Source organism: Melozone crissalis, unplaced genomic scaffold (genome assembly GCF_028551555.1).
Source record: "Melozone crissalis strain CALT ecotype California unplaced genomic scaffold, PUWL_Pcris_2 ptg000016l_1, whole genome shotgun sequence".
Classification (NCBI taxonomy): Eukaryota; Metazoa; Chordata; class Aves; order Passeriformes; family Passerellidae; genus Melozone; species Melozone crissalis.
Genome location: NW_026535794.1, coordinates 3749921 through 3770143, shown reverse-complemented (window position 1 = coordinate 3770143; position 20223 = coordinate 3749921). Strand labels below are relative to the sequence as shown.

The 20223-nt window shown below is 43.7% G+C and overlaps 1 protein-coding gene across 11 annotated transcripts in view; it reads left to right on the top strand.

The window, feature by feature from the left end:
• The first annotated feature begins 834 nt into the window (after positions 1-834).
• The window catches only part of ADCYAP1R1 (ADCYAP receptor type I), a 147642-nt gene continuing 128253 nt past the window's right edge, over positions 835-20223 (top strand). For 8 of the 11 annotated variants that reach the window (XM_054274212.1, XM_054274211.1, XM_054274210.1 and 5 more), the window contains exon 1: positions 931-1419. The gene's annotated coding sequence lies outside the window, so the exon portion shown is untranslated. The other 3 variants (XM_054274200.1, XM_054274202.1, XM_054274203.1) reach the window with 3 other exon arrangements.

Below are 20223 nucleotides of genomic sequence, written 5' to 3'. Positions count from 1 at the left end.
TTAAACACACCCAGGGATGGGGACTGCACCACCTCCCCGGGCAGCCATTCCGGAACTTTATCACTCTTTCGGTAAAAAACCTTCTCCTGCTATCCAACCTGTATTTCCCTTGGCTCACCTTGAGACTGGACACCCCTTTCCCTCTCTCCAGTCCTCCCCACAGCTCCTCTCCAGTCATTTTCCAGCACCTGGTGCCACTCCTGCATGGCTGTTCCAGGGGTCCTGTGGATCTATGGCACTGCAGGACAGTGCAGATGCTGCTGTTCTGTGCAGACATTTCCCTCTCTAGGTGTGCATCTCCTGTGGAAGATTGGAAGATGAGAGAATCCTCTCTCCAAGCTCAGAGAGCTCAGCCGGGACACAGGCCACCTTCCCATCTGCACACATCGTCTGCAAAATGGTGTTTCCAGCTGAAATTCCTGCTCTGCTCCCCCTCAGTTCCTCACCCTGACAACTCCAGCTACTTTATCGCTTCTCTTTGCAATCAACCCTGCAGGTCCGGGGGAAATTGGCTCCTTTCATCCTCCCTCGCACAGCCCCCGCTCGCTCCCAGCAGCGATGCCATCCTCCCTCCCATCGCCGTGTGCTGCTGACCCTGCCACGGAAATGAAATAAGAAATAAAAAATTCTGGGACAACAAAAACGGGTAAGGCGACAGGGAGAAGGCAGATTTGGGGTACGTGAAAAAAGGAAAGGAAAAAAAAAAAAAAAGGAGAAAGGGTGTTCGATTCGGGGAAATTTGATTTGAATAAATCCCTCCTCCCGCTCCTCCTCATTGGTTTCTTTTTCTCCTCCATATTAATGAGAGCAGCCAAGGAGAAGCTATTGGTTCCGTATCGCTTTCCCTTTGCTCAGGCACTCGGGGGAGGAGGTGTTTGCATTTCTCCGCAGGACCAGCTCGCTTTGCAGAGCATTGTCTGGGTACGAGAATCACACACAGGCACAGGGGCAGGGGCGAGCGCACCGGAGCATCTCAGCCCGGCACAGCATCCCAGCCAGCCTGAGCACCCCTCTGGTCCCCCCGCCCCGAACACCCTTAAAAAAAAAGAAAACAAAAAATAGAGAGAGGAAAAAAAAAAAGTTTTGAAATATCCCACCTCCCTTCTTGCTTTTATTTTGTTGTTGTTGTTTGAGTTTTGTGGTTTGGTTTGTTAGGAGGTTTGGTTGTTTTTTTTGTTTTTTTTTTTTTTTTTTCTGATTTAGCGATGGCAAATTCCTTCACGGCCAGGAGCTGGCCGCCCATCCCCTGAGCAAAGGCAGCCTGGACATGACCGGCAGGCGAGGGAGGAGGAATTTGGATTCCCTTCGGAGGCAGGGGGGAGCCAGCGCGGGCAGCGGGGCTGGGACCGCTCCCCGCGGCCACTGTCCCCCCGCGGGGATGCGGCATCGCCAGCGCCGGGACCGAGCCCTGCTGCAATGGTGAGTCCTTCCCCAGCTCCTCCCGGGCCATCCCCATCCCCCGAGGATGCCACAGGAACCGCCGGCTTGGCTGGCATTGATCGCTGATTTACCGGCTCGTCCCCAGCTCCTGGGGACACTTCTTCTTCATGCGGGCTCGGAGGATGCGTCCTCCAGATTTGGTTCTCTGCAAGCAAATCAATCTCGCTTTGCTGGCGGTGACAGGTTGAGGCGCTCGGTATGGGAATCACGTCTGGTTTTTAACACAATATGGCTGGTAAATAAAACCTGATTGCTAAGAGCCCCGCCGCTGCTGCCGGCGTTTCCCGATGCAGCTCTCTGCATCCTCACCCTCACCTGCCGCAGAAACTCTGATTCAGCCTCCGAGCGGTGCAGCAGGACTTGATCGGTTTTACTGTGGGGTAGGAGGGAGAAACTGCGGGTTCGTGTGCCTTTGACCTCTGGGCACTTCTCCTTATCGGTGTTTGAGCAGCTGGCTCTAATAATACCATCTTCATGCCGAGCACATCTCCAGTCAGGGGGATGGCATGCAGGACAGGCTCCTTCCCTCCCGCTGTGCTCTGAATTTAGGATGGGAAGCGTTCAGGTATGTGTTGGAATCTGAGGAGTTTGCAGCCAGAATGTGGTAATGCAGTTTGCTGTGCAGAACTGGGGAAAAAAAGGGAGATTTGATTAGTGGCACGCTGGTGTTTATGGCTACATGATCATCCCACTTACACAGCAGCAGATCTGGAAGAACTCCCTGGAAGTCAGTGGATTTCTTCTGCATCTGATCTGCAGGTAAACAGAATCTGGCCTTTAGCTTGAAGGATGTATTGGAGGTAGCTGCAATAAGGAGAAAATCTTAACTAAAGTGAATAAGGGCAGCAAAGTGATGTGATTCTTTCTCAGGGAATTATCAATTACCATCCGTCTGGTGCATGTTAATTACAGTGTGTGTGGTGGACTGGTACAGCAATATGCAACTGAAGCAGCATGTTGGGTTTTTCTATTTCATCTGTTGGAGTGAAAAAAAAAAAAAAAACAAACCAAATGGGTTTGCACTTGCTGTTATTTGGGTACACAGCCCCCTCACTGCTCTGCCCAGCCTATGCAGCGCTGGTCAGGTACAGCAGGGAAATGTTTCCATGGATAATCCAGGGGAATGTTTGATTGCTGGAGGTTAATGATAGCACAGAGGCAAACTCCTGAAAGTGCTCCTGGTGTAGCTGCAGAGAAAGAACGTGTTATACAAGCATCTCTCTTTGGCTGATGCCAGACAGCCTGGAGCTGGCTTGGAGGAAGTTGTCCTGTAGGATGGGTAAGGCAATATTGGAATTTGGTGAATAATTAAGGAATGCTGGTCAGGGCAATAAGGGGAGTTGGATTCGAGTTGATGGATTAGAGTTGATGTGTCTGCTTGTGTGTGGGTTGTGGTCTCCCACTTTTATTCCCACCTTTTTCCATGTGCTGTGGGCCAGGGTTGCTGCTTTGCTGTCATTCAGGACAGCTCCAATTGATCTCATTTTGTCCTGGGCATTTATCTCAAGATTTCCGCTGTTTTGTTCTCTCCAACCAAAGACGTGTGAATGGCTGGGAGGATAACCACAGCCTTCAAGGTCAGGAGGAGGGGGTTTTTTGTGGGATAAACACACTTATTTCTCTTTAAACAGGCTTTGTGCTCCCTCCTTGGCTTTAGAGTTCCATCATCAGTGGGGATCCCTGCAGGAAATTGGAGGGCCCTTTCCTCACTGTGGGTTTAGGAATTCTGCTGCTGGGGCTCTTTCCTCACTGTGGGTTTAGGAATTCTGCTGCTGGGGTTCTTTCCTCGCTGTGGGTTTAGGAATTCTGCTGCTGGGGCTCTTTCCTCACTGTGGGTTTAGGAATTCTGCTGCTGGGGTTCTTTCCTTGCTGTGGCTTTAGGAATTCTGCTGTCGAGCCTCCTTCCTCATTGTAGGTTTAGGAATTCTGCTGTTGGGGCTCTTCCCTCATTATGGTTTAGGAATTCTGCTCCTGGGGGTGTTTCCTCACTGTGGCTTTAGGAATTCTGCTGCTGGAGCTCTTTCCTCATTATGGGTTTAGGAATGCTGCTGTTGAGGCTCCTTCCTTGCTATGGGTTTAGGAATTCTGCTGTTGAGGCTCTTTCCTCACCGAGGCTTTGGGAATTCTGCTGCTGGCACGGTGGTGCCTCAGCCCCACAGGGCTGCCCAGAGCTGCTGCTGCTGTTTGTGAGGCTCACAAAACAGGAGGGAGGCAGGAGCTCTGTTGTGGGATGCTACCAAGGAAAGAGAAAACCTGAGATTTCTGAGCTGGTGGGCTGCGCTGCTGAGCACATTCAGACCTTTGTTCATCACATCTCTCCTCGTTTGGCTGACTGAGACAGCATCCTGGAGATATTTTTTTCCTGGGGTTGAGTTCCATATGTGCCTGTGCCTTTGCTAAGTTGAGCCCCGTGTCCCCGAGCTGATTCATTCCAATGTAGCAGATTTTGTTTGCCTTTCCTTCCTTCTGAGCACACTTAGTACAAACAGTCTAATTCCTAAATTAGCTCAGATTATCTTTTAATGAAAGCAGAGTATCTGAGTTAAGAAGAGCTGAGAAAAAAGTGAACTCAGGGCAGAATCATGCTGCAGCTCATGCCTGGTGGGGAAACCTGCAGAAATATCAGGTCTTGCAGTTGGTCCTGATTTTAACAGAGAAATTGCTTATTTGCCACTGCTCCCAGGAGAGGAAAACTGATCTGAGGATGTGGAAGGCAGCGGAGATGCTCAATTTTATTTCACCCCCTTCCTTGGCCCAGAGAGCGCAGCCACAATCTTTAAGTTAAGGAGGAGAATTTGTTTGTTGGCTTGTGTTTCCTTGTTTCCATTTCCTCTGCTCCTGTCACGTCCAGCCAATCCCATACCATCTGTGCTCCAGCACACACACTGCAGTCAACAGGATTTTGGAGTGAATTTTCCACATCAGGACAGAAGTGGAACAGCTCTGCTGAAAGGGATGTAAATGCAGCAGTGAGAAACTCTTTCTCTCTTTATTTTTTTTGCTATCCATAACTTGAAAGTCATCTTTGCTGACAGTGTCTGGTCAGGGTGAGCTGTGGCACCACTGAGAGAGGCTGCTCAGAGCATCCCTGAGGAGACTTTCCCAGCTCCCTCGGTGCTGAACTTGTTCTGATCTTAGGGAATGCTTTGCATACGGAAAGGTGTTTGGTACTTTTCCACAGCACTAACAAGTTCTAGAATCCCTGTGTCTGTCGTGGCTGCTGAAACGCTGTTTGGATTGTAATGGAGCGGGCACAAATATATGGGGAAAAAAGGCAGATTTTTTTTTTTTTATAATTATTTTTTCAGAAGCTTCGTGGCAGAATGTCCACCCCTCACCCCATTGCTTTGCTGGTGTTTTATCCTCTGCCCACCTTTTGCTCTCCCAATTTATTATCTGTCTCCTTAGGCTCGCACTTTTAGCTGCACAAGGCAAACTAGGAATGAGTGTAAAACTCCTGGGTTGTTCAAGCCTTGTTTATGTAACTCACTGCAGCTCAGTGATTGTGTCCCCCTGCAAGCTCATCTCCAGAGGGGCCAGATTAATAATTTCAGGGCTGAACTTCTCAGGACAAGCTAAACCATTCCATCTCCCAAAGAAAAGGCAGAAGCATCACCACACAGAGGATTTAACGCCAGTGTGGCTGCTGTGCTGAGGAATATTTCCTCAGAAGGGTCCTGCAGAAATAGGGACTCTTGTTTGCTGCTCTTTTGTTAAATACAAATTATTGTAAATACAAATAATGTTAAATGGAATTTTGTTAAATACAAACAATTTGTTAAATACAAAATTATTTGTTAAATACAAATACTTCAGTTTATCTGGAGAGACCCTGAAAATCTCATCCCTGCTCATTCAGGTGTCATATCTTATTCCTTGATAGAGAGCTACAATCTGAAACTACTTTGGTCTATTTGACTGCCATAGTTTTGGGGTGTTTTTTTAAAGTTTTTAAAAGTGGAAAAATCTCTGCTTAATGCCATTGTTAAAAGAACCCCAAACTAAAACAAGCACCAAAATACCCAAACAAATAACTCAATAATTTTAGATTTTGTTAATGTAATTCATAATTCACTCTAAAACTGAGAGAAAAGGGGACAAGTATGTATATGGTCAAATTCTTCTTAATAATAATTATGGCAATAGCAATATAAAATAATTTATTTTGTAACACATTGGGAGTACTGCTGTCTAAGAGCTCCTTCCTGAGCACACATTAAACATCTGCCAGGTCTGTTTTCAGGTTTGTCCATTCAGTTGGAGGCATTTCACAAGAAATGTGCCTCAATCACAGTGGCTTTTGCACCCCATTAGAGACGCTTGGGTCACGATTGCTTGGGAGCTGCAAATGGAAGGATAATTATGGTCTGTTATCTATGATTTGTTGCTTTGCTAAATGGAGCTTAGGGTTAGGGCAGGAAAAGATGTTTTAATCTGTGTGGTGGGTTAATAGCCCGGATTTTTTTTCATTTTTTATTAATTTGTTGCTCAGAATCAGGCGAATTTTGCTGCTTTCTCTCCCTGCAAGGGACAGTGCATTGTCCAGTTTGATTCTGTGAGGATTCTTAAGGGGAAAAAAAACCCCAAAAATGTGTTGAATGGAAATGTGACTGAATTAAGTTCTTGGTTTCTGGGCAGCAGATTCATCATTAGGTCCATCTTTGAGGGCTGGAGGATGTATAAATTGACTCATTCTCGAGAGGAAACTTGTCCCCAAAGGATCCCCTGGCAAAACTATTGCTCATTTCATGTGGAAGGAAGGATTTCTCACTCAGAAGTGTTTGGCTGCCTGGAGGATGCTCATCTACTCTCTGAAAGCATCTGCAAACTGAATTCTCACATCCAAGCCAATCCCCCTAATTCATTGTGTTAGGAATGAGCAGAGTGGCTCATGCCATCCTGGAGGGGGTCAGGTGAATCAGCCCGTGGAGGTTCTTGCAGCAGCTGACTCAGACACACATCCTCAATCAGGCAGATGGAGCCTGCAATGGGATCTCAGAGGCATCCCCAGCAGTGAAATGCCTTTTTCCCCATCTTTCTTTGGAGGGGAAGGCTGCTGATGTTTTGCTAGCTCACAGGTTTTGACGGCTGTTAAGTTTTATGGAAAGCCCAAGTGTTGTGGAAGGCCCAAGGCTGCTGTGGTGGACCCCACATCTTCCCTTTATTCCATGAAGGGCAGACACAGCTGCTGCAGAATTAATGCCGCATGTCCCAGACAATATCCTACCTAGTTTGTTCTTTAATTATTCATTGATTTTTGAGATCTGATAGGCTTCCTTGGTGTATCAGCACTTTCTTCCTTTGTCCAGTGTGACCGTGTTCACAGGGGTTCTTGGATGAGGGAAGAGACGAGAATGTTGACTCCATGTTTCAGAAGGCTGATTTATTATTTTATGATATATATTACATTATAACCATACTAAAAGAAATAGAAGGAAAGGTTTCATCTCAGAAGGCTAGGCTAAGCTAAGAATAGAAAAGAAAAGAATGATAACAAAGGTTTGTGGCTCGGACAGAGAGAGCGAGCCAGCTCTGCTGTGGTCACTAAATCCAGACATCCACACAAGACCAAATCACAGATCCACCTGTTGCATTCCACAGCAGCAGATAATTGTTTACATTTTGTTCCTGAGGCCTCTCAGCTTCTCAGGAAGAAAAAATCCTAAGAATTTAAAGGATTTTCATAAAAAGATGCCTGCGACACTCCAGTTACTCAGAGGGATTTGCCAGCAGAAGCTGGGATGCGATTCTGTGGATACACCAGCACAGGGACACATCTAGGACAGTGCCATGATTTTCTGCAGGCACACACAAGCTGGCTCTGCCTGTTGCCTGAGCCAGGCAGGGGCTGTGAAAGCTCCAGATTCATCTGCTCTGCCCTGCATGGGAATGGCTGCACTGGGAGCTGCACGGAGCTGGGGATGAATGCTGACCAGACCTCATTAGCTCAGGGCTGGCACCTTGTGAAATACATTTTGACCAGCTTGGAGCCCTTGTGCTCAGAACTAGGTGACCTAAAAGGCATCTTTTTGCCATGTATCAATAGCTCGGTGCTTTTTTATTCTAATGCTTTCACCCTCTGTCCTATGCTAACAAAGTCCGCTGATAAATAGATTTAACTAACATCTTCCTCCTTCGCTATTGCCTTTAAAATTATTTACTGAAAACCAAATAATGCAAAAAATAAAAGCATGACCCTCTCAGAACACATTGATACATAGACTGGAGTTAAAGTTGTAGCAGTAAGGGATACATTTCTCCACAGCAGAAATAAATTATATATGTTTGGAAAGGGAGTTTAAAATAGCTAAGATATCTTTAACTCTGAATTCCTTTTCCTGGAATGGAAAGACTTTATTAAATCACAACATTTCTGTTTCTGCTCTTACTGTCACATTTTTGAGATAGGTTTAGAGAAGGTGCTTTTTATTTCTAGCAAAAACATAAAGTGACATAGTCATGGTCAAAAGTAAAAAACATTTCCTTTTAAAACAAAATATTTGTAATAATGACATTTCACATGCAACTGCATTCTTAAGGTGATGCAATTAGTACCAAAAGCCAAATATGAGCTTGGGCTTAATTTGCATCTAAGATTTTGGACACACAACAGAACTTTCTCTTGGCCTAGAAACAAATCCTATAAAGAAGCCAGCACAAGTGCATTATTTAAAGCCCCAAGTTAAAGTTAGTGAAGTTACTCATTTCCTGTGTTTTAGAGAGCTGGATCTTTGGATTCCTTCCAGGAGCTTTGTGCTCTAGCTTAAAATGCAAAGGAGATGAGAGAGCATCCAAAATACCGCAGATGCTTGAGTTCTTCATGACTAAGGCTGGGAATGTGTCACAGCTGTCACTGCAGCCTTGGATGGCACAGGCCACGCTCATTCATCGGGGTTTCGTGGCTTTTGACGGCCTGGATGGGGTTTTTGTGCTGCTGAATGGGTTTGGGAGCTGAGATGATTACGTACAGTGGGCGAACAGCTGGAATGAACTTCATTAGAGAATAGCTCTTGGTGGCTGCAGGGAGGGAGCAGAGTGGAAAGCCAATATTAGCCATGTGGAAGTTGTTCCTCTGCACCATCCAAGCCTCTGGATGCTGCTCTGTGCTCTCCAGCTCTTTGTTCTCTGGCCTGTTGCTTGCTCCACAGCTGGATGTAGCAATGATTGTCATGGAAAAGAGATTTCACAGGCTACCAAAGTCTGAATTTCATTCAGAGGAGGAGAAAGGAAACACATCACAGCCTTTTTGGTGCCTCCAGCAAGCGTATCCCTGGTAGATTTTCACCTCTAGTACTCAACTCATTTCCTTTTCTCTGTATGGAACTTGCAGGTCCCTTTTGCTAAGATAATCTTTATGATGCTGGCCTGAAATGGGATCCAGCTCTCAGACAAGAAGGGTGTGGGTTTTGAATTGTCTGCTGTATCTGAGTGCAGAAACTCCTGTAAAAATAAAAGGAGATTTAGGACATTCAGCCACTTAAACAGAGGTGCTAAGTGCCATTTGAGATCCCCTGGGGTATCTTAACATCCATCAGGGATTTGTCAGCCTGGTGTTTATCTACAGCACATCATTTCCCCTCTTCCTGAGGGCAGGTTAAATACCCTGGGGTGCTGCTGCACCAAACACCAGCGTTTCAGCTACTGATTCTGGCCTCTGGCCAGTGCCCAGTCAATGTGGATAAATACAATTATCTACTACAGACTGAGCTCTGGAGCTCTCTAGCCCCAAAAGTCTTCCATAAATGCCACTGAAATGGTTTCTTTTACTGTCTGAGACCTGTCCTGGCTTTCTCATCCCTCCTCCTGGTGGTGTAGAATGAGACTGATCAAATCTTGGCCTCAGTGCTCTCTCTCACCAAACACACAAAGAATCGGTTGATTTTCATATATTCATGCAGGGCTTGAAAATACCATTTTGAATTTCTGTCTTGAATCACAGGTAAGGGCCACAATAAAAAAAAAAGGTTACCAAAAAAAACCAAACCAAACCAAACCAAAACAAAACAAAAAAAAAACCAAAAAACCAAAACATCCAAAAAAGAAACAAAAGCCTGCACAAAAACAAACAAACAAAAAACCAAACAAACAAAAAAACCTCCAAAAAAACCCAACAAAAAAAACCCAAAAAACAAACAAACAAACAAAAAAAAAAACAGAAAAAAACCCCACAAAAAACAACAAAAAAAAAAAAAACCCAGCAAAAAACAACCCCCCAAAAAAATCTGCATTTTAGGTGTATCTATTAGCTCCAAAACATTCCTGGTATAATTTTTTTCCATGAGACAGCCTCGAGACTGCATTTGACTTTCTCCAGATTCAGCTACCACTGACAGCTCCTGGCTTTTGTTGCCCAGGTTGCTCTCTCCTTCTAGGGTGAGAAAGAATTTCTGGATTCTTTGGATGTTTGTGATTCACCAGCTCCGCTGTGGAGTTTTTGCTTGCGGCTCCCTTTCCCAGCTTCCTTGAGGTTCCATGTGCACGTAGTTTTGCATTTTTAATGTGAAAAGACCTTTCTGTGCAGGTTCCAAAGTGTTGCTGGTTTTACTAACAGGTTGTTTAATTTTCTCCAAACTCTCCTGTTTGGAATGAGCAATGTCAGCCCCACACTTTCTCTGGGGAAGGTTTGTGTGGCTTTTGTCTGCTTTCGTTTTTCTGGCATGTTCTCTGTCTCCAGAAAACACAGAGGTGGGTGCAAGGTGATTAAAGCAAAACGTGGCCTATTTAGAGCAAAAGTCTTCAAAGCACCAGGCTTTAATATTCTCCTGATAGGCTCAGCATCTTCCAGGTCCTCTGGGGAGCTTTATGTGCATCAGTTTGGAAAACTTCTCATGATACTCCCCCTGAAGGAAAAATGGGTTTTTATCTTTCCAGGATCCATCTGGAAAAGTAAGTCTCATATCTTTATAGCAGAAATAAAAATGCCTTCTCCAAACTAAAAGTCTCCCTTCTGACATAATATTACGTCAAATTATTAATTTTTTTTTCCTGATGGATCATTACATCGACCTCTTGCTTTCCTTCCCATTGTCCCTACAGAATTAGAACAAGGACTTAATTTAGTTACTCTGTTATTTCCAAAGAGCTTCTGAGGCAGACCTCAATAAATAGATTATGCATATTTTCATGTACTCTGCATTATGCAGTACCATGGGTGTGACCCTTTGCCAAATCCATTCACAGCCAGAAGAAATTTAGTGTGTAAAATGTAATGAAAAATATGGATATGAAACCGGCAGCATGATATCTCAGACACTTAGATCAGATAATTTGGAACTCACAGTTATTTTCTAAAAGGGTGAGAAGGAAGTTCACCTGAACATTAACATGCAGTTCATTTCTTCACTGACTGCAGAAACTCTAACCTGATATTCTGCTTAATGAACTGACAGACTGTTCCATAATGAATGTCATTCACTGAAATGTTGAAGTTTAAAAATGCTTTCGTTTAAACCAGGGGTTGCCTGAATTTTCTGGCAATCATATATAATTTTATGTAATTTCCTTTTTGCTTCCTTTATAACTACTTGCTGTAAAATGCAACCTTTTTATGTGTGCAGTTCTGGGTGGAACTAAATGGTGTTTATTAAATGTTGTCTTTACGAAAATGGAACCTGTAGAATGCAGATTTAAATTATTTTGATACTAAGTCAGGGTTCTAAAATAATTCATTGGGCTGGGCATCCTTTTTACCTCCATTAGCTGTGGGGGAATACTGGGCAGTGAGTGCTGTGGAAGAGCCAGATAAGCCAGATGTGATGCTCTGAAAAAAGGAAAGTTAACAGATCCCATTCCATGTAGACTGGTGAGACTGGAAGGATAATGCAGGAGTGCCTGAGTGCATGGCCAGGATAATCCATATCACTCTCTTCAGCAGCATGTTCAAACTGGCATTTTATAAATCAGCTCTGAGAGCTTTAACCCAAAATATTACAGCTTCTGATTCACGGGCTGGTTCCAACGTGCCAAATTTTTCTGTACTTGTGCCACATCCTTGCCATTTCCAAAATGCATCCCTGTAATGTAATCCCATCTACTGCTTCTGTGTGACTGAAAAATCACCACCTCTGGTGCCTTTGTGTTTGCATTTAGCCTGCAACAAGCAGAAGATCAGACCACAAAGCAAGACCTGTATTTATCATTTTAGTGCATTTTTATCGGGAATGGCAAAGATAAAGAGGACAGACTTGAGGGTGGCTGAGCTCACCTTGTTCTTTCACATCTCTTCATCCAATGTGGAATCAGAGAATCAATCATAGAATCAGAGGTTCATGGAAGGGTTTGGGCTGGAAGGGAGCTCAAAGCCCATCCGATTCCACCCCTGTCATGGGCAGGGACACCTTCCACTGTCCCAGGTTGCTCAAAGCCCCATCCAAACTGGCCTTGGACACTTCCAGAGAAAGGGAATCCACAACTTCTCTGGACAGCCTGTTCCAGTGCCCCACCATCCTCTGAGTAAAGAAGGCAATTAATCTCTAAGGATTTCTTAATTTAAAGAAAGTAATAATTTCTATCTTTCCTCAAAATGCATCTCAGGACTTTGCTTCTTTTGCTGCTGGAGAAAAGCAGACCAGGGTGCTGTCCTGACATTCTCCTGCCTTTCTTTTCAGCCCTTCTAAACATTGTATTAATCTCTGAGGTAATTTTTTTCTCCTCTAAGTTGAAGAAGGCTAAGAAAATCACTGATGCAAGGGAACATGAAGAAAGAAAAAGTACTAATGTGCTCTAAATTGCAGGGGTGGTATTGACACTATCTAAAGCTGGACTTAGCCTTCAACAAAGTTCTCATCTCTAAGAAAGACAAACTCCTCCACTCTCAGTGAAAGCAACCACACTGATCTGCCAGTCCATTTAATAACGAAATGTGCAAAAGAATAAAACAATGCACATTCCTCCCAGTGCCTTCCACTCCCCTCTGTGCCATCATCATCTTCTACCCTTTTTTGCTGTTTCCCCTCTTTGTCCAGCTGGGATTCAGGCTGTTCTTACTATGACTTCAGCCAGCATCACCATGACCTCCATGGCTGGAAGCTCTGTGTTTTCAAACCTGGTTTTATAAAATCTTCTATAGGATCCCACACTTTATTCCTTATTCCCTCTCTCAGCAGACTGCTGCCTGCAGTGACCCATGAATTACAACTCAGAGCAGGAGGAGCACAGTGTGACCCACACCTTTCTCCATCTGCTGGTTTGAGTTTTCCCCTCTGAGTTTCCTGTGAGCAGCTCTGGAAGAGCTCCTTCCTACTCGAGGTTGTGCAATGAGCTCAGGGAAGGAACCCATGTTATTAATGTCAGCAGTGCTGAAATGTTTGTCAGGTATGTTCGTCCTGCCTGTTGCAACTTGGCCTTTCAACAATACCATGGGATAAACAAGACATGACCCCAAGTTCTTTATATGTCTCTCAGCAAATATTCTACTGATGTTCTTTAATTTTTTTTTTTTAAATAAATCATTTAAAGGAATCAGTCAAAGTAGTGAAACTTGTTTATTTGGGGATTTATTCAACGTGCTGCTACAGTAGCAATGAAATTGCATTGCAAAATCACAACGCCCTGTGTGAGGCACATGGAGAGGTACACTTGTAGTAAATTTCTACAATATATCATTGTCATGGAATCATAGAATGCTTTGGGTTGGAAGAAACCTTGAAGATTATCCAGTTCTACCCCCTTCCATAGGCAGGGACAAATTCCACTATCCCAGGTTGCTCCAAGCCCCATCCAACGTGGCCTTGGACACTTCCAGAGGTGGGACATCCACAACTTCTTTGGAAAACCTGTTCCAGCACCTCACCACCCTCAAGGGAAAAATGTCTTCCTGATATCCACTCTAAACCTGCTTTCATTCCATTTAAAATCATTCCCCCTTGTCCTAGCACTATGTGCCCTTTTAAATAGACTCTCTCCATCACATCTACATAGATATAAATTTCTGCACTATATCTACAAACCATAAGAATATAAAGTTCAAATAATTATTTTTTTTGTGAAGCAAAAATTTTAAATAAATCAAATGTCTTGTGCTGCATAATAGCTTTACCCCCTTCCCCTTGCCACTGTCCGTTGCAGGAGTCTGTGATGACTTGGTTATCTATAAACATCCACACAGTACACATCTGAAACTACTGCAGGACAATCCACTTTGATTTGTAAAACACTCTCTTAACTCCCCTTATGGATTTACAGAACAAAGGCTTTCCATGTCAAGGATGGGACATAGGGTTAATAGATTTGAAGTAAAAAGAAAAAAAAGAGATCAAAATATTTCCTGCAGGAGTTTATAGAATTTAAAAGCGAATACTTACTCTTCTCCCAAAAGATTTCCTAAAAGTGTCGCTGTCATTATCCTAAATTGGTAGTTAAGGAATTATCTGAGGAAAACTCACGTCAGAGAGTTCTTGTGTGCTCAGACAGGCACAGACTCGTCGCCAAACATTTTTCTATTGCTTGGGTTTTGCATTTGTGCCTTTTTTATCTCCACGCTGCACAGTGACAGAAATTTCTGTTGTCTTCTCGAGATGAAATGAATCTCCCTAGATGAGGGAAAACTGTTTTCATTAAGATCTCTTCAGCAGAGGTGCTTTTGCTTGACAGCCCTGGCATGAATACCAATGAGACTGGAAATGGTGAGGAAGGCAGATAATCATTTATAGGGCTCTGAAGGGAAGGGAACAGCAAGAATCTGCAGTAGCCTGGGAGAATCGGATCTCCAAACTCTCTATGCAGTATCTAAATAAGGGATTTAATGAAGGCATGAAGGTATTTAAATGAAGGCAATGAGGAGTTGCAAACTTCATGGCCCAGAGGTGTTTTCACAGGCACTTGGGATGAGGCTGTTCTGGTTGGTGGTGAAGCAGTTGGGGAGCAAGAATGATTGCAAAGGCATTACTTGACCTCAAGGCTAAGGAAGGTTCCAAACCTGGTGTATTTCACATTGTAGTTACAATATTAAAGCCATTTTCTTGCCTCTGCTATGAAACCACCACTGGTGGTTGTTGGCTCCTCCTTGAGCTCCCTCCTGTTCACAAAGAGGTAACTGAGAAATCACTTCTGTCCAAAGGTGGGTGATGAGTTTAACATAAAAGCAAAGCTCCTTGCTGGCTGCACAGAGAGATTTTTCCCCTGGTAGGGCATTGCTCTGTGGTTATTGATTTGTTGCCATTGGCAGATGGATTCACTGAGGTCCAGCTGTTGGCTTGGACAGAACAGCTTTGCTTTTACATCTTTTAAGCACTTTTGGTATACATAGCTAAAAAATAAGAGTTAAAGAGAGCCAGATTACCCTTTTACTCAAGGAAAAAAGGAATAGAAGACTAGAGACTGCAAGAAGATAAGGACACTCTAGAAATAAACTTGTCTACAAGGACATGTTCTGGTCCTTGGATAAAAGTGCTTTAGTCCTCCAAGGAGCCTTTGAAGTCAGATCTGACATGGACACCTGTCCATGTTAATGAGAAAATATTTTCAAACTTCAAAATGCTCTGAAATGATTTTATATTAGTGAAGACTTTACATGGATTCTATTTAAACAGTTTTCTTTACATCTTGGCTTAGTCTCCAGTAATTAAAAAAAAAAAATATTCTGTTCCTTAGTTGCTGCCTGCTCTATGCTGTCTCTTTTCAATTAATTTGGCCACTGTTTGCTCCTTAGTCTGCAGCAGAACTGGTGACAGGGAATACCTGCTCTGCATCTCCTGTTGGAATGTATTCCAGCAGAATTTGTTATCAAGGTTTTTGGGATGTGAGGGACTCTACAATTCAGGAAAATGTTGGATGTGCTGATGCTGGGAAATGGAACACCACTAGGGAACATCCTAAACTCTGGGAATTTGGTCACTAAACTGTTATTAAAATATTATGAAATGAATGATAAATAATTTGCATGTTGAATGGGTTTGCAGGTCAGCTGAGATTCCTTTACAATGCCCTGGGCTCAATTCAGAGATGCTCCAATCTTTTCCATCATTCCCAACAGGCAGTGTGCAGATGACCACGCTGCTTGAAGGGCTGAAGAGGTTAAACAAGTTCTACAAACCCATTTGCCTCAATCCAAACCCAGCACACATCTCAGTCACTCTGTGTGTGTGTGGGTGTGTGAAGTGTGACTGAAAAAAAACCACCCCAAATGAACAGACAGAAAAAATTCTGCCTTGTGCCTCCCACACTCCCCAGCTCCTGTGCTATTCTAGCTCTCCTGGCAGTGCTGTTGGATTGCAGAAGTATCTTAAGGCAAAATCCCTCAGTTTAGTCATGGCTCTGTGCTTTGATATTGTGTGTCTGGATATGGAGCATCAGAGTTCAAACCTTACACAAAGTGAGGCCTCAGCTGAGACCTCCCTTGGTGGACAGACCTGATTCACCAGAGATTGGGAAGTGTGCTGGAAGAGAGAATTGGCTGCACATCAAAGAGCCTGAACACTCAACTTGCAGATTCCTGGGAAGTTGTTTCCTTAGTGACAATAACAACAAGAGAAATTTTAAAGCATTTTCTTCACGTCTGTTTTTAGTGCTTCGGAGGTGTTCAGAAGTCAGAGTGCAACTGGCACCTCTCTTCATAAGGGTTGTTTTTTTTCACTGTGTTGTCTTTCTTTTCTCTTTTTGTAGCTCACCTTGACATATCAGAATTATGGTAATCATAGGGATCTGTCTTAAAACTGTTGGCATTTTTAAATCCACACTGGGAGCTGAAGGAACAGGTCTTGAAGGATTTTTAATATGTCCAGTAAATGGTGGCAAACTGGGAGGTTATCCCTGTGACATCAGTGCTGGGGGTGGACACTCCTTAAAGCCAATCCCACTGCCATGGAAGGGACTCACCAACCCCAAAACTAGCCTTGTAAAAGGAAAAATTAAAGCAGTGAAATGGAAAAAAAAAAAAACAAACCCAACACAAAATCATGCTTAAGACACAAATATTGACAAAAGTCATCAACCTCCATAGTTGTCAACATCCACTAAGTAAAAATAAATTTTTAACATGGTCTGGGGGTGGAGGGAAGAAAATACCATAGAATCCCAGAATGGTTTGGGGTGAAAGGGACCCTAAAGTTCATCTCATGGCAACCATGGACATCTCCCACCCTCCCACTATCTCCAAGCCCTGTCCAACCTGGCCTTGGACACTTCCAGAGATGATGTCCTTAAAAGAGAATGACCTGGAATGAGCTGAAAAACGGGACTGTTGTAGCAATAAGACCAATTTTTCAGGCTTTTCTGAGGAAACCATGCAGGATGAACACCACTCTTCATCCTGTCAATTAATCCTGAGCACGCTCACAGGAATTAAGTTTTGATTTCCAAGAAACCAAGGCTGACTGAAACCCTCATGAAAATACGCAATTTGAAAGCTGGGAGAACATTTAGAGGTCACGATGTGTTGTGAAACTGAGGCAGAACATGGGAAAAAAAAAGTACAAACTCTATTATTTCTGAATTAGAAGGGCAGTCACTACAGGCTTCATCTTTAACCAAAGAGACCAAAGAGTGACTGAAGTCAAAATATGATTCATGCCACGGAGGTGTCAGGCTCTTTTTATTAACAGCAGAAAGAGACTAAAATATCTCTGCTTATAATTTAAATGCTAATAATTAACTGGGAAGAACTCTTTGTCCAGGAGCTGTACAGTCAATTCACTAACACCACGATTCTCTCTTTGTTCAGAGCGTCACGTAATTCTCAATAAATTTCAATGTCATGAGCAACTTTGTTTTCCCTTCCTCAGTCAGGGCAGGGAGGCTTAGAACATCGTGTGTGTGCATTTCCAAATGTGCTTTTAATTTCTGTTCAATTCTTAGACTGTAATTCTTAATTAAATTATGAATTGTTAGAAACAGTCAGAATGAACCATGTGGCATGGTCCAGTATGGAAAAATCAATGAAAAAATAGAAATTAAAATGCCTATCCACTTAAAATATTCCTGAAATACCTTCCCCAGTTACAAAAAAAAAATAAAATTGCCAAACTCTGTCTTCCAACTCAGTTATCATCAACCTTTTTTCAGGGTGGGGAAAATAAAAGCTAAAAATGTAAATGACAAACAGAAATAGCATTTATGGTTAAATATAGATTGTCCATTTGCTATTTTAACACTTTCATCTGGATCATTAATTTAAATGGAGATCCCCAATAATGAAGCTGCAAGGTTAATTAAGTTCTAAGTTCTGCTTTGGACAGCTTGTGCTGGTATCCACATTTCAGACCAGTGCTTTGGAGCCAAATTTCACAGTCTGTCTTGTGAACTGTTCCTTGCTGTTATGCAACTGCATTTTCTTTAGTATCTCACCATTATTAAGTGGTTCCAGCCTAGACTTGAATCTTTATCCCTTCATCAAAAACCTGATCAGGTTTGACTCAGCTCTGCAACATGTGGCTGATAAAATCTGAGATCACAAACTGTGCACTGCATGTGTATTTTACATTAAACCACTCGATAGTATCTGAGAAAATGAATGATTTTTCCTAGCTCCAGCCTTCTGGGCTCTTTTCATGGGTGAATCTATTAGAGCAGAATACTGAATTAGGAATTAAAAGATTTACTAGGTTAAAGCAGAGAAATCCCACATGGGATGCAAAATGATACGTTGGTTATGTACTGGGGAGGGGGGAAGGAGCAAGGAGGGGTGAAAACAAGCAGCACAACAAGAGTTGAACAAATTAAACTGACAGTGCACCATTTACTGAGCATGATGAGAACACATCGATTAAATGGCAGATTAAAGAGCAGGAGAATTTGTTGCCTATTTTATTACTGGAAAATGTTTCCAGTCAGAGAATTAGAATATATGCATTGCTAAGACACAGCTTTACCTGCTCTGTTAAGAATGACAAAATGAGCCTGCTGTTTGAGAGTCAAAACCATAAACATCAAGAGTAAGAAATAGCACATACAAGAAAAAGGGGGAAAATCCCATAGGATCGTAGGAAGAACTCGGGTCTATGAGTTTTGAAGTCCATGAAGTTGTTTTGAAGCTCTGCAGCTCCCTCAAGACACCAGAACCTCTAGCCAGCTGCACCATCTCATCATCACCTCATGAATCTCCCCACTGAGCTGCTGAGGAGACTTCCCTGATCTGATTGTATCTCATTGGCCTTGGCTGGCAAAGATTTATTATTTCATAGAGTCACAAAATCATAGATTCACAGAACATTTTGGGTTGGAAGGGACCTTAAAGATCATCCAGTTCCACCTCCTGCCATGGGCAAGGACACTTGCCACTATTCCAGGGTGCTCCAAGCCCTGTCCAGCCTGGCCTTGGACACTTCCAGGGATCCAGGGGCAGCCGCAGCTTCTCTGGGAACCTGTGCCAGGGCATCATGACCCTCTTGGGGAAGAATTTATTCCTAATATCCCATCTAAATCAACCCAATATTTAAGCCAACTTACCTGGAGTAATCTGGGTGTCTTAGTTTGAAAAGACAGGTGTGTGCTAAGGAAGGCAGGAGACTCCCTTGAAATGGAAAATGTGAACCCCCTCACTCTGAAGGATCTCAGGCAAAGATGTGGGAATAGGAATAACAGTTCTTTAAGAGGAAAATTAAAAATACAAATGCAGTAGTAAAAAGAAAAAACCCAGTGACAGAGTCAGAGCAGTCCCTGCCCCCTGTGTGTCAGGGTGGTGTCCCAGCCCCATCCCAGGGGGGCTCAGCCCTCCTGCAGTGCCAGCTGTGGCTCTGCTGCAGCAGGGATCCTGCACAAGGGGGGAGTTTTCCTCTGCAGCTCCAGGGCTGCTGCAGATGGGCCTGGGCTCCCTCTGGCCATGCAGGGCAGCAGAAAGCTGCTCCTCTGGCAATGCAGGGGGCAAAGGCTGCTGTGCTGTGCCAGGCCCAGATTGGATCCAGTAGGAATGCTTGGCTCCTCCCCTGGGCGGAGCATCTCCCCGTGGGATGCTGGAATTGGATCAGCCCTGCGGGGACACTCAGTGGCCATGGACAGCAGAGATCTCCTGGAGGGAGGGTTGGCTGTGGGAGAGATAAAGAAAAAACTGCCCCATGAACAGCAGAGAACTGCCCCACCTCTGACAGATGGAGATTGAACACACACCCCCACTAACATCTTTCAACCTAAGACACTTGGCCAGTCAGGGATCCTGCAAGGAGCTTGATGGGGTCAGGAAGCAGTGCAGCATGGATTGGTGTCTCCAGGCTGACTGGGGATAATGTCCTTTCTATCACAGCCAGAGCTGGGGTGTCTGTAGCCCCCTTGAGGTATTTGAAGCATTTCTATGGGATTTGTACTCAATGGTGGACACCTCATTTATACAGAGAGTCAGCAGAAGGAAAGAATTCACATCTTCTAATGAAGAAATTTCAATTTACTCTCAGCTAATGCAAGCAAACACCATTAACTTAGAAGTAGTTGAAAAGAAAAACACTGTGAAAGAGTGAAAAAGAGAAATTGGTGTTATTCCCTTTGCTGGTGTTCAGAGAAGGTACAGCAGGTACTTGGAGCTAAATTAATCCTGTGTGGATCTGTAATACTGAGGTTCCCTAGATGTGAAGTACTCAATGTCCTCCTTTCTCACTCAAGGCACTCTGCAGAAGTTGTTGCTTTTGTCTTCAGAGATGAAGATTGCCTTGAGGAGCCCTCTCCATGCGGGAGCAAGCTGGGGCATTTGCTTTGCTTTGGGAAATGCATTAAAAAGGCAAGAGAAAGAGAAAAACACATTAATTTCCATTTTAGAGAGATGCTAATCATGGCCCTTTGGCGTAGACCTGGATGACTGTCACTGAATAACTATTAGGTTTTATTCATCTGCTTATTTATGACCTGTAAGTCCTGATGTCC